The following is a 15,228-nucleotide window of genomic DNA, read 5'->3' as shown; positions in this document are numbered from 1 at the left end:
GAAAGACTTGGGTCCCTTGCGATATTTTTTGGGTGTGAAAGTTGATAGTCGACATGAGACTATTACATTGAGCCAACATAAGTACACTATTGATATTTTACTTGCTACAGGGATGGAGAATTGTAAACCAATTAGCACACCTTGCCTTCTAAATCATAAGTTAAGTGCTAAAGAAGGCACTACTTATCATGATCCTACTTTGTATCGTCGAGTTGTAGGGATGTTACAATACTTAACATTCACTAGGCCTGACATAGCATACTTTGTCAATCAAGCTTCACAGTTTATGCATGCTCCTACAGATGTACATATGGAAGGAGTGAAAAGGATCCTTCGGTATTTAAAGGGTACGATTGGAGATGGCTTGGTGTATACCAAGGACACAGCTTATAAGTCAGAGCATCGACTATTCACTTACACAGACGCGGACTGGGTTGGTGATCCTGACGAGCGCAGATCAGTTTCGGGGTATTGCATTCTTATCGGCAATAACATTGTAACATGGAGTAGCAAGAAGCAAAAGGCAGTGGCGCGATCTAGTACTGAAGCAGAGTATCGTGCAATGGCAGCAGGAACATCCGATGTTACATGGGTGAGACATCTACTGCAAGAATTACAAGAACTGATCTCGTCCTCTATGCTTCTTTGCGATAATCAGAGTGCTATTAATATTGCCTTCAATCCCATCCTTCATTGTCGCACGAAGCATATCGAGATCGATCAACACTTTGTTAGACAAAAGGTGGAAGAAAAAGAAATTGAACCTGCATATGTTCGGTCAGATATGCAAGTTGCTGACATCTTTACCAAGGGATTATCCACTCATCAGTTTTGGACACTCAAAGACAAGTTGAGCATGATCAAAGATCATACTCAACTTGAGGGAGGCTGTTAGTTTTGGATCATGGATTCGACCCACACCACATTCCAAGGATCCACCTCGAGATGCGTGTGCGCCTCAAGAGGGCGGTGGCATATTATAATTTATTTTTATTACTTGTGTAATGTTATACTTTGTACAATACATATAAATAGTAAGACAAAAGGGAAAACCCTATTGCCGCCGACTCCCCTCTTCTCTCTTTACCTCAACTTTCTCACAACGACCAGGCTCCACACTCAACCACGTCAGCACGACCAGGCTCCACACTCAACCACGTCAGCCCTGACTGTATCCTCCTCACAAGGACACGACTTTTCCTTCTTCCCTGCTGCACACCCACATGCGTCCCTGCCTCATTCTACGATGTGAATCGCCGAGCCACGCCACGCTATATGTGTTGGACCGATAGAACCGAACCTCCCAAGGTTCAGGTTCTATCATTTGGTATCAGAATATACTCCTTGGGATCCTTACAACCGTCTTGGTTTTCATGCAGCGATCCTGGGAACCACGTCATCCCTTCGTTCACTTTTTGGACGTCGCAACAAGGTTCCGCGCCCTTCACGGTTTCCGTACAGGTATGATTCAATGCTCGTATTTATTTTAGGAATCATATCTTGTTCAGTTGCATCTGATTCTTTATTGTGTGTGGAGTTCGATCAGTCCCAACGTTGATCTAGCCTGGATCCAGTTTCGTTCCCCATACCCAACAATGTTTTAGGGTTTTCGTTGAGTCGGCCGACAGTCTCGGCGACTTCGTAGTCGTGTGGCTGATTTTTTCTAGCTCGTACCAAGCCGGATACGTATTTTGGTTCAGCATAGACACTTTTGGGAGGGTCTGACCAACCCAGGTGATCGACTATTGTGCTAGGACATCTTTGTCTTGAGTGTGGGGGCCTCGCGTCTACTCGATCGTTTGAGTGATCGCCACAACCAGTACCACACTATGACTCTATTCTGTATTCAGATTCTACGTAACAAGAACCCACACCCTTCTTGATTTCTCAAATCTGGAAACCCATAACATGACAACGTCTCAGGAGTTGGTAGGGGAACTACGCGTCGCGTTTGAAACCCAGTCCGATAAAGTGGACGGCCAAATCGCCGACTTGAATCGAACCGTAAGTGGTCTCCAAGAAACTGTGGCAGCACTCAACGAGAAAGCAGACGAGCATTTCTGGCAGTTCATCACGCTTGTAGAGGGTATCTAGAACCAGTTGGAAAGACAACCTGATTGTCATAGGGAATCCAACTTGGGCGGCCAATCCTCGGGTTCCTCAAATGGACCCTATCAGGCTCGGTAACCTAGGCTGGAGTTTCCTAAGCTTGCCGAAGCAGATCCTACGAGTTGGTTATTCTGAGCTGAGCAGTACTTCCGCATCACAAAAACGCCCGACAATGATCGAGTATCCTTTGCCTCGATCTATTTAGAGGAGGAGGCTATCTGGTGGTACCATTGGTTGGAGACCCAATTGGAAACACCAACTTGGGAAGGGTTTTCGAGAGCCTTGGTGATTTGATTGGACCGTCAGCTTATGCCAATCAACATGTTACGTTGTCCAGCCAATAGGGCAATGGCGTTGAGTACCAGGCAGAGTTCGAGAGGTTGAGTAACCTCGTTACTAGGTGGTCCCAAGAATCGTTGATTGGGACACTCATTGCGGGCCTCAAGCAGGACTTGCAAATTGAGGTCTAAGCCGCAAGACCCATCTCCTTAATGCAGGGCTTCGAGTTGGCATGTGTGGCCGAAGAGAAGCTCTCTAGGATGAGCTTGTGTTGGACCCGCTCTAGTGGGACGTCCAGTCAGAGGTTCACGCCTTAAGTGAACCCATCCCCTAGTAAGACAGTCTCCCACACTTCTCGGGAAACCGTCCCCCAAATCCAGCCACGGTGCCCCCTTCGCAATCAAGGCGTGCGTAAGAATCGCGCCTAAGATGGAGGTAAAACGACTTTCTCGCGAGCACATGGAGGAGTGTCACAAGAAAGGCCTCTGCTATCACTGCGACATGGTATGGACCAGGGACCAGAAGTGTAAAGTCCTGAATATGAACCTTATCGATAGTGAGGCCGACGATGATGAGCTCAGTGATCTCGAGCTGACCGATATGGGTGATGATGCCCTGGAGGAGGTTCCAGAGATATTGTACCACGTGCTAGTCGACGTGGAGGTGCCTCAAACAATGAGGATACTTTGTAGAATCGATGAATTGATGAATTCAATGTTGATAAATACTAGTTTGACACAACTTGGTGTGTGCTTAGGCAGCTAAACGAGCCAAGTGCACGACTACCCCTCGACAGCCCTTCGAGGTAGTCGTCGGGAACGGTAGCAAACTCAGATACATCGCTCTATATCCTGGAGTCCATTTGGAGATCCAGGGAACCACCTGACCATGGATATATGTATTGTCGATTAAGGGTGCAGATGTGGCTTTAGGAATGCAGTGGCTCCAAAACTTGGGTTTTGTCCATTGGAACTTCAAGGACATGACGATGGAGTTTGAGTATTGGGGCCACCAGGTTTCAATTCAAGCTCCTCCAAGGACACCTTCTTCTCTGGTTGAGTCTAAACAACTCGCCAAGGTTGTTCGGAAGGGTGTCTCTCAGGTGTTCTTGATGGTGGCGGCAGATGGGATACCCACGACCCTACAAAAACCCTGACTAACCTAGAGGCCTTACTTCAAGAGCTGGGCACAATATTCGATGAGCTCAAGGGCCTACTGCACGCTCGGTCTCATGACCATGCTATCCCGATAGAGCCAAGGGCCAAGATGGCCAATGTTCGACCCTACAAATATGCACAGGCTCAGAAGTTAGAGATTGAGCAGCTAGTGAGAGAGATGCTCTTGGATGGGAACATCATCATAGTTGGCAAACCCGGCGAGTCGACTCGGGAATCGCCCGAGTAGACCCAGATCGGACCCCAACTGGGTCATGATTTAGGACTGTCGATCCAACCCATGATATAAATTTTTTTTATCATGTATTTTATTATTTTAATGCACAATTCTTATATAAAGTTACTTGTTATGAAAAATCTAATATTGTTCAATGAAAAAAGTTAATAATCATATATAATTATATGTTTTTGTAACTTAGCTATTGACATATTAGCTTAAAGTTTAGTTATTTTCATGTCTTATTCATGTGCTTACACTATAAAATATAGAGTCCTAACTCGTCCGACTTACTGAGTCAACCCGATGACTCGGTGACCCAGTACGGGTCCAATCCGAGCTCGAGTCACGAGTTTGTCAACTATGATCATCAGAGCTAGCAAGAGTCTGTATTATTCTCCGGTTCTTTTGGTGAAGAAGGACAGATCTTGGTGGTTATGTATAGATTACCGAACCCTTAATCAGATCATGATTAAGGACAAATACCCGATCCCGGTAATTGACGAGTTGTTGGACGAATTGCATGGGACGCATTACTTCTCGAAGCTGGATTGGATATCCATCTACCACCAGATCTGCATGGCCCCAAATGATGTGCACAAGACCACGTTGCGGACTCACAACTGTTAGTACGAGTTCCTGGTGATGCCAACAACTTTTCAAGGCATGATGAATGATGTTTTTCGGCCCTACCTACGGCAATTCATACTTGTATTCTTCAACGACATCCTGATCTACAACCACTCGTGGGAAGACCATATGCACCACCTGCGGATTGCCCTGGAGACCCTCGCTAAGCATCGGTTATATAGTAAGCGGACCAAGTGCAGCTTTAATCATACCTGTGTTGGATTTGGTTGTTAGTTCATAGGGGAGTGAGTGTCGCCCCCTCTTCGGAACTCAAACGATAACTTCTTTCACACATTCGTGAAGAGTATGGTGTCGTGCATAGGGTGGTGTACAAAACCATGACTTGCGCTAAGTTGCGCATGAGATGGTGCGTAGGACTGGACATCTGTCTAAGCAGATGTGCATGGAATGATGTGTAGTGCCAATGATCTTGTCGGCAGTCACACATGGGTGATGTACGGGGTAAGGGGCCATTAGACTAGCCAGGTTGGGTTGGCTTGGCGTCCCACTGGCTCACGAAAAAATTACCCCATGACACATACTAAAGAAATCATGAGGGTTGAGTAGGCTAATGGGGCAATCTCTGAATTTAAAAAGCTTATGGGCCTATAGGTTTCAAGAATGCGCATATATATAATTCGTTAATAATAAAATCAACAGAGAACAATAAAAAAAATAAGCAAGTGCACACACACCCACGTGAAGGATCGAAGGCCTCACCTGAAAGTGGGATTCCTGCTCACCTTTTTCCACAATCGTTCTACTGAAAACAGAAGACAGGGTTAGTCTCTGTGTGTTAGAGAAAAAGAGAAACGGATACTCATGGAAAAAGAGGGGCTGGAAAGAAAGCTGATTTACTTGATGAAAAGAAAAAAAAACAATGAAAAAGAGGGACAGGGATGAATGCCAATCGGTTGGTTTGGATGTTGCTTCCAAACCCTCATGGCAAAAAAAAAATTAGGGTTTAAGCAAAAGAAGAAACAGAAAATAGAGATCCTCTTTGCAAAACAAAAAACAGAAAACCTCTTTGCAAAAGCAAAAAAGAAAAGCTAAAACAGAAAACTGGAGAAAAAATGTACCTTCGTTCTGCTGGTTGAAGAAGCACTCTAACCCTCCTGGAGAGGTTACGGTGTAACCCAAAGATGAAAGGGGGTAGTAGTGGAGGGAAGAACGTAGTTACTGGGTTAGGTGAAGAAGAGTTCAATGCGTTATTGGGTTTGGTGGCTTCAATGGAGGGAAGCAGATGGGACTTTGCAGAGAGAGAGAGGGTAGAAGGGACGCAGAGCCTTGGGCAGGGTGTAGGGCAAGGCTTCGAGGCCTGCGTCCGTTTTTAGAATCGCCAAAACCCACCTCTTGGGATGGTTGTCGAATTCGTGCATACCCATGTTTTGACAAAACATGGCTCCCAAACGGCGGAGTGCATCGTTGATTCCGTAAAGCAGCGCCCATGCAGTCCGTCGCAGTGCTCCCAAACACAGTCAGGTGTCCGACGGGCGAGAGAGAGAGGGAGAGAGAGAGTTGACATTGATCCTCCAGGCAACACGGGCGAGTCTCCTGATATTAAAGATCGCCGCTTGAATTAAATCAAAATTTAGGGCTTTCAGAGAGAGAGCTCATACGCGCGATCGGCATGTCGGTGAGCTTCCGCTTTCTTACCTCAACCATCTGCTTCCTCCTGCTCTCATCAACCCCTAAAGTTTCCAAGTCATTGTCTTATTCACAGTTGATATGTTCAATAACAATTTTTTCCCGATTTTGATACCAAAATCGTTTCTTTAGAGAAAGGGATCCCATTGCAATTGCTAATTTGATTTAATTTTGCTGTATTCATTCCCATGTTTTTGGTTCATTTCTTTCATTGGAACGCAGGATCAAGGAGTTGGGTTAAGTAGGTGTTTCTATCCCATTTCCCCCTCTTTTTCTCCTCCCGACATCATATTTTCCCGCTTCTGAGTGATTCAAGGGGGAATGTTTTCTTTTTCTTTCTTATTTTGAAGGAAAGGAACCTGATTCACTCTTTTTTGGGGTGTTAGGATCAACATATTATCTGGAGAAGTGGGAGATTACATTATGGACGCAACGGTGCCCCCACCTTTCTTGATAAGTGGGTTCATCCAAACAGCACCTTACTTGAACATGAATATTTAGAGCTTTCCAAAATGTGTTATGGTTTTTCTTTTTCATAGTATCGATTCTAATAACTTGGTTTCTGCATGAATGCAACTTAGAGGTCCTCCTGAAGGCTGAAACACGCATTAAGCTACGGATTTAGGATAAGTTGGGATATTCTTCTCTGTTTTGCAGTTCAACTTTTCCCATTTATTCCAGTTTTCTGCCAAGTGGGGCATCCCAAGCCCTCCTTAGACAAGGAATATATTTGGAGTTATGTTTCTGCAAGCTTAGGTTTTGTAAAAACTCTGTTGCCAATGAAAGAATGGCATTGAATGATTGGGACACGAGAAGCTAGTACATTATCTGTTATATGGATTCTTGTTATGGTCTGTAAATTGGGTCTGCTTCAGATATCGAGTATAACGGGAGCGCATGATTGTAATGGTGGGGAAGAACTGTTTTGCTATTGCGAGTGATGGCCAGCTCGGCGTGCAGCTTCAGACTATTGCAAGTTTGCAACTGAGCTCCAGAGGATCTCCGATATCCATGACAAGCTTTACATTGCTTTGTCGGGTCTGGCAACAGATGCGTGAACACTGTAAGAATGCCAGAACATTCCCCCTTGTATTTGCATATGGCATTTACTTACCAGTCTCGTGTTTACTGTGTTCGAATGTTGTATTTCTGATGTAAAATGCACAATGTTCTCTTACGGTATCAACGGCTTGTCCCCCGTCGTAAGCTTTATCAGTTGTGAGAAGAACGGGACATGAAGGTATGTTAAATTTTCCTACTTTTTGTTTCTGCAAAATATTTTACTCATCTAAGACTATGACTATGATCTAACTAGCCAGAAATTAGCTTCAAATGCCACATGGGTAGTCATTTGTTTTTGTGCGTAGACATCAGCGTGTGCTTCGTATCCAAATTGTAAACAAAGAAAGTGTTTTAATGTTTGGGGATGCTTTATCATAATTTGAATTTTTGTAAAACATAATAGATTGGTTTTGTTTGCTAACCCTTAACTTGCTTATCTTGGCTAAATTAACGTATTTTTTTCCATTTTTTCAATGACAGAATTCCTTTCCTATGAGATCTATTTATCTGTTACCCTCTCAAATGGTGCACCTGCCCACCACCCACCCCGCAACAAAAAACCAGAAAGCTGAAAATTCTGGTTCCCAATATGAAACAGAGTACATGTTTCCCAATGTGGGAACCTGCTATGGGACTCCTTTTATAATAAAGAAACATGGTGGCAGATTACAATAATGGGCTTTTAATACAAGATACAAGATATACATTAATTATGGGCAAAACAGACCGAACACATTATGAAATTACACATATATATTACCCAGGTCTGATGTGATCTGGATTTGGGTTTGGGTCTGATGTGATTTGGATCTGAACACTATCCAATACCCTCCCTCAAGTTGTACATGGTCTTCACCAGTGTTGTGAGAGGCGTACGCCTCAGTACCTGAAGCGTACGCCTCAGAGGCGAGGCGCACGCTCAAGGTATTGAGGCGTTGTTGTGATGCGCCCCTCATCAACCTCCAACCACTTGTGACAACCGACCACCGGAGTTGCTGTGCTGCAGCTGCTGCTCAGTCTTCTCCGACCACCGGACGACCGGCATATCCCTCACTTCCGTACCAACTGGGCGGGTGGTCCTTCTCTTACTGCCTCCCCTCCCACCGCTTCACTTTCATTCCAGTTGTTAGAGGCGTACGCCTCAGAGGCGAAGCGCAGGCTCAACGCCTCGCTTCGCCTCATCGCATTTAACAACCTTGGTCTTCACGATGGACAACTTATTTTTAAGGACCAAAATCTGTGTTGTTGATCCCTTTGTAAACAAATCAGCTATTTGATTTTCTATGCCCATTGTGGAAATTTCAATGAGTTGCACAGGAACCGAGGGAGAGAAAGAGAGATAGAGAGAAGTCGACTGAGAGAGGAGAAAACTCGTTAACTTAACATTAGGGCTAATCTCCTCTAAGTTAAATAGAGGGAAGCTAAAATTAAAATTAAAATTTACATACAAGTCCCTCCTTATATACGAAATATCAAATAACCTACTTTTAAGAAAACTTAAGCTTAAAACCTCAAACGGTCAATTAATCTTAACACTCCCTCTCAAGCTGGAGCATAGATATCAATCATGCTCAGCTTGTCACAACATTTTGAGAAACTAGGTCTAGCAAGAGATTTTGTAAACATATCTGCAACTTGGTCCTCCGACTTTAGATATCTGGTAGTGATATGACCAGCTTGAACCATATCTCTTACGTAGTGGCAATCAACCTCAATATGTTTTGTCCTCTCATGAAAAAATGAATTGTTCGCTATATACGTGGCTGCCTTGTTATCACACATCATTATCATAGGAGATGAAACCTTCACCTGAAGATCATTTAGAACAGTTTGAACCCATATTAATTCAGCAGTTGTTTGGGCCATAGCCCTATATTCTGATTCTCTGCTCCCACGAAACATGATTTATGGCAAGACAACAAAAGATTTTTTTTTTCAACATCCAGATCCTTGATCTGCTCGTAACACCCAACTCTGTCGCAACCCGATCCAGTAGACACGCTGTCACCGTGACCTTTAGATCTGATTACAGATCTGTGTCATGACATTAGTCAGTATGACACAGATCTGTGATCAGATCTATGCAATTAGAAGGAGAACAAAATAAGCACACCTGTTTACAAATTTTTTTTTTCGAGCCTTTTTTTTTTGTTTTTGGTGTAGATCGATCACGTGCTCACGCTCCCGAGATCCACGTGCTCACGCTCTGATACCATGTGGAAACTTCAATGGGTTGCACAGGAACCGAGGCAGAGAGAGAGAGAGAGAGAGAGAGAGAGAGAGAGAGAGAGAGAGAGAGAGAAGTCGGCTGAGAGAGGAGAAAACTCGTTAACTTAACATTAGGGCTAATCTCCTCTAAGTTAAATAGAGGGAAGCTAAAATTAAAATTTACATACAAGTCCCTCCTTATATACGAAATATCAAATAACCTACTTTTAAGAAAACTTAAGCTTAAAACCTCAAACGGTCAATTAATCTTAACACCCACTAATTTTACTTTTATCACTCCATCTTAAATCTTTTGCCAGATAAAATGATGATCGTTCTCAATATGTTATACTAAACCAGATTTAACGATATTTTAATGGCACTTTGATTGTCACAAAACAACACATTCTTTGTCCATCTTTCTCCCAATTCTGATAACAAGAATCTCATCCATGTAAATTCGGATGTAACTGTTATCATCGCTCTATATTCTACCTCAGCACTAGATCTAGCAACTACTTTTTACTTTTTGCTGCTTCACGATATTAAATTTCTCTCAATGTATACACAATAACCAGAAATAGACCTCCTTTAATTTGGATCACCAACTCAGTCTGCATCAAATAATGCCATTAACATCAATATATCTTCTTGCCCCCCTCATTTTATATATCAATCCATCCCCAATAATACCTTTAGATATTACATTATTCTCTTTGTGGCTTTGATTTGACTCACCTTTGGCTTTGCATAAACAGTGAGACCTGATTAACATGTATAATGTCAGGCCTTTTAAAGGTTAGGTGTCGAAGCATACCTACTATACTTTTATATTTGGTGGGATCACTATAATGCTCTGTCTCTGAATTCTCTAATCTTGTTGAAGTTCATCTAGAAGGAACTTTTACATGGTAACTATCAATTTCTCACTTTTATATGTTTGTCCCTTGCAAAGATCCCTTTTTTTAGCAAAGGATGTGGCATTTTCACTGAGGTCCTTTTTTTTTCCTTCCCTTTTTATAACAGATGGCAAAGGATCCTCCCTTGTTTATGCTTTTCTATTTAGATTCATTCACATCCTTTTCATCATTCATGGAATTCATCCACCTTTCCAATGCATACTATCTGTTTTTATTTATTTGTGATAGATTGATTGATTAAAAGCTGCATGCTTTTGTATGAATGCTTCTGCTTGGTGTGCTATATATGTATGTATGCAGAAAGAGACAATGATGGTTTGATGATTATTTCACAACATGCTTTAATTCCTGTATTTAGATTACAAGATCTTCATGCTTGCTATATTTACCAAGTTCTATGTCGGCGTGGATCCAAGGCTAGTTACAAAAAAATTGTTGTTGGTCACTTGCATAGTTTTGTTTTTGGGCTGTTTCAGGGAACTGTTTCATGCCAAACAAAGACAAGAAGACACGTGTGAAAGATTAACTGAGGTCTTGGGTGAATTCTACCATGGTTGTGAGCTTCATCTTGCTGGTCCACAATATGAAACTTGTCAGCACCGATTTTCTTCATTGCCTCCATCTGTTGCAGATGAGCTATTTAGCTCTGATCTATCAGACACTGGAACTTGTTCGCAAGACCTTGTTCCAGACATTTTGCACCTCAAGAAGGCTACCTTATCCATAGATAATTCTTTAAGTCCTCATACCTTACTTCAAATACAATGTCTCAATCAGAAGTGCCTTCTCTACGATATAATGAGAACCTTGAAGGACTGCAACATTAAGGTTATTTCTTTGCTTCTCTTTCCTTTTCATTTCATTGCTTTCTACTTTAAATGGTTTTACTGATTCTTTGAGTTTGATTCTTCTTGTTTAGATAGCTCATGGGCAGTTTTCATCTAATCCCAAAGGATACTGTGAGGTGGAACTGTTTGTTGTGCAAACAGATGAAAAAAAGATAGTGGATCCCGAGAAGCAGAAGGCTTTATTTTCATGACTAAGGATGGAAATGCTCTACCCATTACGGCTGACGATTGCCAGACGTGGGCCTGATACCGTGCTCCGGGTTGCCAATCTGGCCGAGTTAAGTGGAAAGGGACGGCCTCGTGTCTTTTATGATGTTATGCTTGCCCTGAAACTGCTCGGTATCTGTATGTTTTCGCTAAGAGAGCAAATGCTCCAAGTCTTTAAATGTTTCACCTTGCTATATCTTGAGAGTTGATGGTTGGCATGCATAAGTTAGCATGATAAGTCTGTTATCTTTTGTCCTAATAATGACCCTTGCTGATATTACCATGGCACAGATAGGGTCACTATGGTTAGTACAATCTTGCTTCTAGGATAATAACTGTATTTGTAAAAGGTTTGCAGGATTGCGCGCATGTGAATATCCAAACAATCAAGACAATAGAAAGCATATTAAATGCCAAGGCACATAAAAGATTCAACCTGTATTCATCAATAACTTAAATATGCCTATACATGTTAAAGTGGTGCGCATGTGATCGATAAAAATATAGTTTACACTTGGAAGATAGGAAAAAACCATAACTGAGATGCATATTAGCTTTTACATGCTTAGAATAATTGATTGTCAGGAAAAATCTGTGGAAAGCATGATTACTGCATTTTGTCAAATATCTCCATGAGTTTCATCTCGTAGTACAAGGTTTTGACTCTGCTTCATCAGATGTATGACTCCTACTTGTCCTGCATCTGTATATCTTTGAGTCTTGTGATGGAGAAATAAGATGCATGCAACCAATCTCATGTAATTTTTTGTGATCACCTTGTAACCATTAAATTTGAGTCAAATATGGTGGTTAACATTGTAACTCTCTTAGTTGATCGATTAAGATCCTGAAAAAAGTAGATAGATGTCCTAGCTGCTATCTGGTTGACTTCCTTGACTGTTTTAAGTTTATGATGTTTTTAAGGCCATGTTATCACTGCAGATTGATAATATTCAGCATTTAATATTTCCTATTTGTATGCCCTTTACTTCCTTTTCTGTGGATTTTGAATGAAGCATGTAATGTGCTTGCTAATGACCATGGGTGGTGTTTCAGGGCTTTCAAACTTGACAACTTTGAGTTTCAAAAAGAGAAGTTCCATAACAGCTCAAGGAATGTCTGCCTTGTCTGGATTGATTAACTTGATAAATCTGTATCTGGAACGGTGTCTAGGTATTCATGGTGGACTTGTGCACCTCAAAGTTATGTTATTTGTCTGTTGCAGCTTCTGTACAAATAATCTGCAGTTGTAAGATGTTCGAGAGAAGTTAGAATGACTTGTTTTTGAAGTACCTTGCATATTTTACTAGATAGTTTTGTTAATTTTAGTTTGTAGTGCAAATGATTTAAAAAAAAAATGTTTAGGTTGGAAATTGTGGCAGTTTTGACTACCACTGTTTGTCTGATGTATGCCATTAGTGGCAGTCTGCAACTGCCACTGTTGAGTCAACGGTGGCAATTTACAAGGATTGCTATAGGATTCCAACAGCGGCAGTTTAAACTGTCGTTGTTGGTACCCGTGGCAGTCTCAAGTAGGACTTATAGTGGCAGTTGTAAATGCCACTAAGATAACAGCCTCAAATACTGCATGCTGCCATCGGGTATGAACAACGACAGTTTGACTTGCCGCTGTAGATTGCAAAAATGCCACTGTAGCCAAGAGCGACAGCACCTACGCTGTTTGCTTTAGTGGCATTTATGCAAGGCTATAGCAGCAGTTTTGACTGCCGCTATAGCTATATTTTGTAGTAGTGTTTCTATTTAGAAATGGATAAAAGTAAAATTTTGAAGCTCTTGGAAAACCAACACACAACACAATCTCATGATCCGAAAGTTTATTTCTACTAAACAAACCATATAAATCAGATCTGTAAGATTGACGGACCAAAAATCTCAAAAAAATGTAAGAGAATATAGTGTTTCTAACTAGATAGTATAGAGAGTTGATTGTGCTCTCTCTCTCTCTCTCTCTCTCTCTCTCTCATATATATATATATATATATTGTACAGCCACCTAGCTGAAAATCATTGGTGTAAGCAGCATCTACTAAATCTAACCCCATAGATGTATTCATGGTAATTTGTTTGATAGGGATTGCACCTTAGATTATGTTTCTTTGTCTTTAAAATGTGAATCGTTTTAGTAGTGAAATTTTCTTACATTGTAGTCCATTGATTTTTGAAGCCATTAAAAAGTTTCCATTCATGTTATACTTGCATGATCTGAAACTCATTTCTATTGAACAATGTTTATAAATCATATCAGTAGGAACATATACCATCCGCTGGCTCCAAAATTATTCGGCGACCAAACATATGTCCGCTGGGTTTGAACTCTCGTTCATTAAGATCTACTATATTGCATATGTTACGCCTCTTCCGTATTCCAAAAAGAGTATAAGCAAAATTGGATTGCCTTTGCCGATCCTTTCTGTGTGTGTGTGTGTGTGTGTGGGGGGGGGGGGGGGGGGGACCTGGCCCAACAAAAGCCCTAGTAGCTTGGAGTAGGGTGGCAAAACCGACCAGCAGAGGAAGACTAATGATTTGGAAAATAGGAGCTATGATCCGAGCATTCCTGTGTGAATGGTGGTGGCGGTTCGCATCTGAATCATCACCTACGACTATCATTAAAGGAAAATACCATTTGAAAGAAAATGTTGTCATGACAACCACATCACTCATGGAAAAAGGTTTCCATGATTTGGAAGGGTCTGGCTTCGGTTTTAACTTTTTCAAGTGATTTGTTCATTTGACCAGCAATGGTCATGGTATAGCATGGACACTGAGCAAAGGTGGTAGCTTCACCACGGCAAAGCTGGCCTCGAGGATGGTGTTGTCTGGCTCCCGCCTAAGATACCTTGGTCAAAAGGGCATTTGCCCAGGGCTATACTCTTTACCTGGTTACTATTGGAAATAGAGAATACAGAAGTGTGAATTCAGTGGAATTTGACGGGCTGAAGCATGCACAGTTATGCTCGGAATCGCTAGGGACATTTTGAACTTCTCAACCTCTTACACTGAAGTAATTCTCTGAAACTCGGAGAATTTAATTGCTAAAAAATTTTGTATCTTTTACACACTCATTCACTGCATTTATAATCTTATAATCTTGTAAGGGGTTCAAGTTTGGGATACATCCCTAGGAGAAATCCCTTTGGCTCTAAGAGATACATCTCTTGGTGTTAAGACAGTAACCATGCATTCTAAAAGTTATTTATCTTTGATTTAAGTGTAGTTAATTGCTTATATTTAACTATTACATGTCTTAACAGTTAAGGTCATCCATTAGGAGAGAGTTATCACTGGGATGGCCACTCAATGGTCCTCTTATAGCCACACGACCTTATATCTCCCACTTAGCCATAAGGGATATCATGTGTTTCTATGCTTGTTCTTTACAGGAACAAGCATAGAAACTGTCTTGGTTAGTAGATTCGCTATTATATCACCTGAAGGAATATAATCTACTGCTATTTTATTTTTCATAAGAATATCATAAATATATTGATATTTAACTTCTATATGCTTACTTTTAGAGTTATCTGCTCCTGTTTGAATCAATTTTATAGCAACTTTGTTATTACAATAAAGTTGAACTGAATTTCTTGAAATATCCAACATTTAGGAAGTAATTTATCTACACACCAAAGGTGGCTGCATATTACATGCAATATACTCAACTTCCTAAGTATGTTATGTCACACGCTCTTGCTTCTTGCATGACCATACAATTGCCCCACCTTCTAACATAAATACATAACCAGAGGTGAATTTTGCTTCATTTTTATCACCAACAAAGTCAGCATCTGAATAACCCACAAACTTTAGTCTATCTAACTCATAGCATAGCTCGAGTTCCTTAGTTCTCTTTAGATATTAAAAAACCATTTTCATTATTTCTCAATAGGAAAGCTTTAGATTACTTT

The 15,228-nt window shown here is 41.3% G+C and overlaps 1 pseudogene; it reads left to right on the top strand.

Moving 5' to 3' along the window:
- The first annotated feature begins 3,370 nt into the window (after positions 1-3,370).
- On the top strand, positions 3,371-11,511 carry LOC149838989 (ACT domain-containing protein ACR9-like; annotated as a pseudogene).
- Positions 11,512-15,228: the final 3,717 nt, after the last annotated feature.

Source organism: Nuphar pumila, chromosome 5 (assembly GCF_984573655.1).
Source record: "Nuphar pumila chromosome 5, dmNupPumi1.hap1.1, whole genome shotgun sequence".
Taxonomy (NCBI): domain Eukaryota; kingdom Viridiplantae; phylum Streptophyta; class Magnoliopsida; order Nymphaeales; family Nymphaeaceae; genus Nuphar; species Nuphar pumila.
Note: the sequence above shows the minus strand (reverse complement) of the source record. Positions and strands in the feature narration are given on the sequence as shown.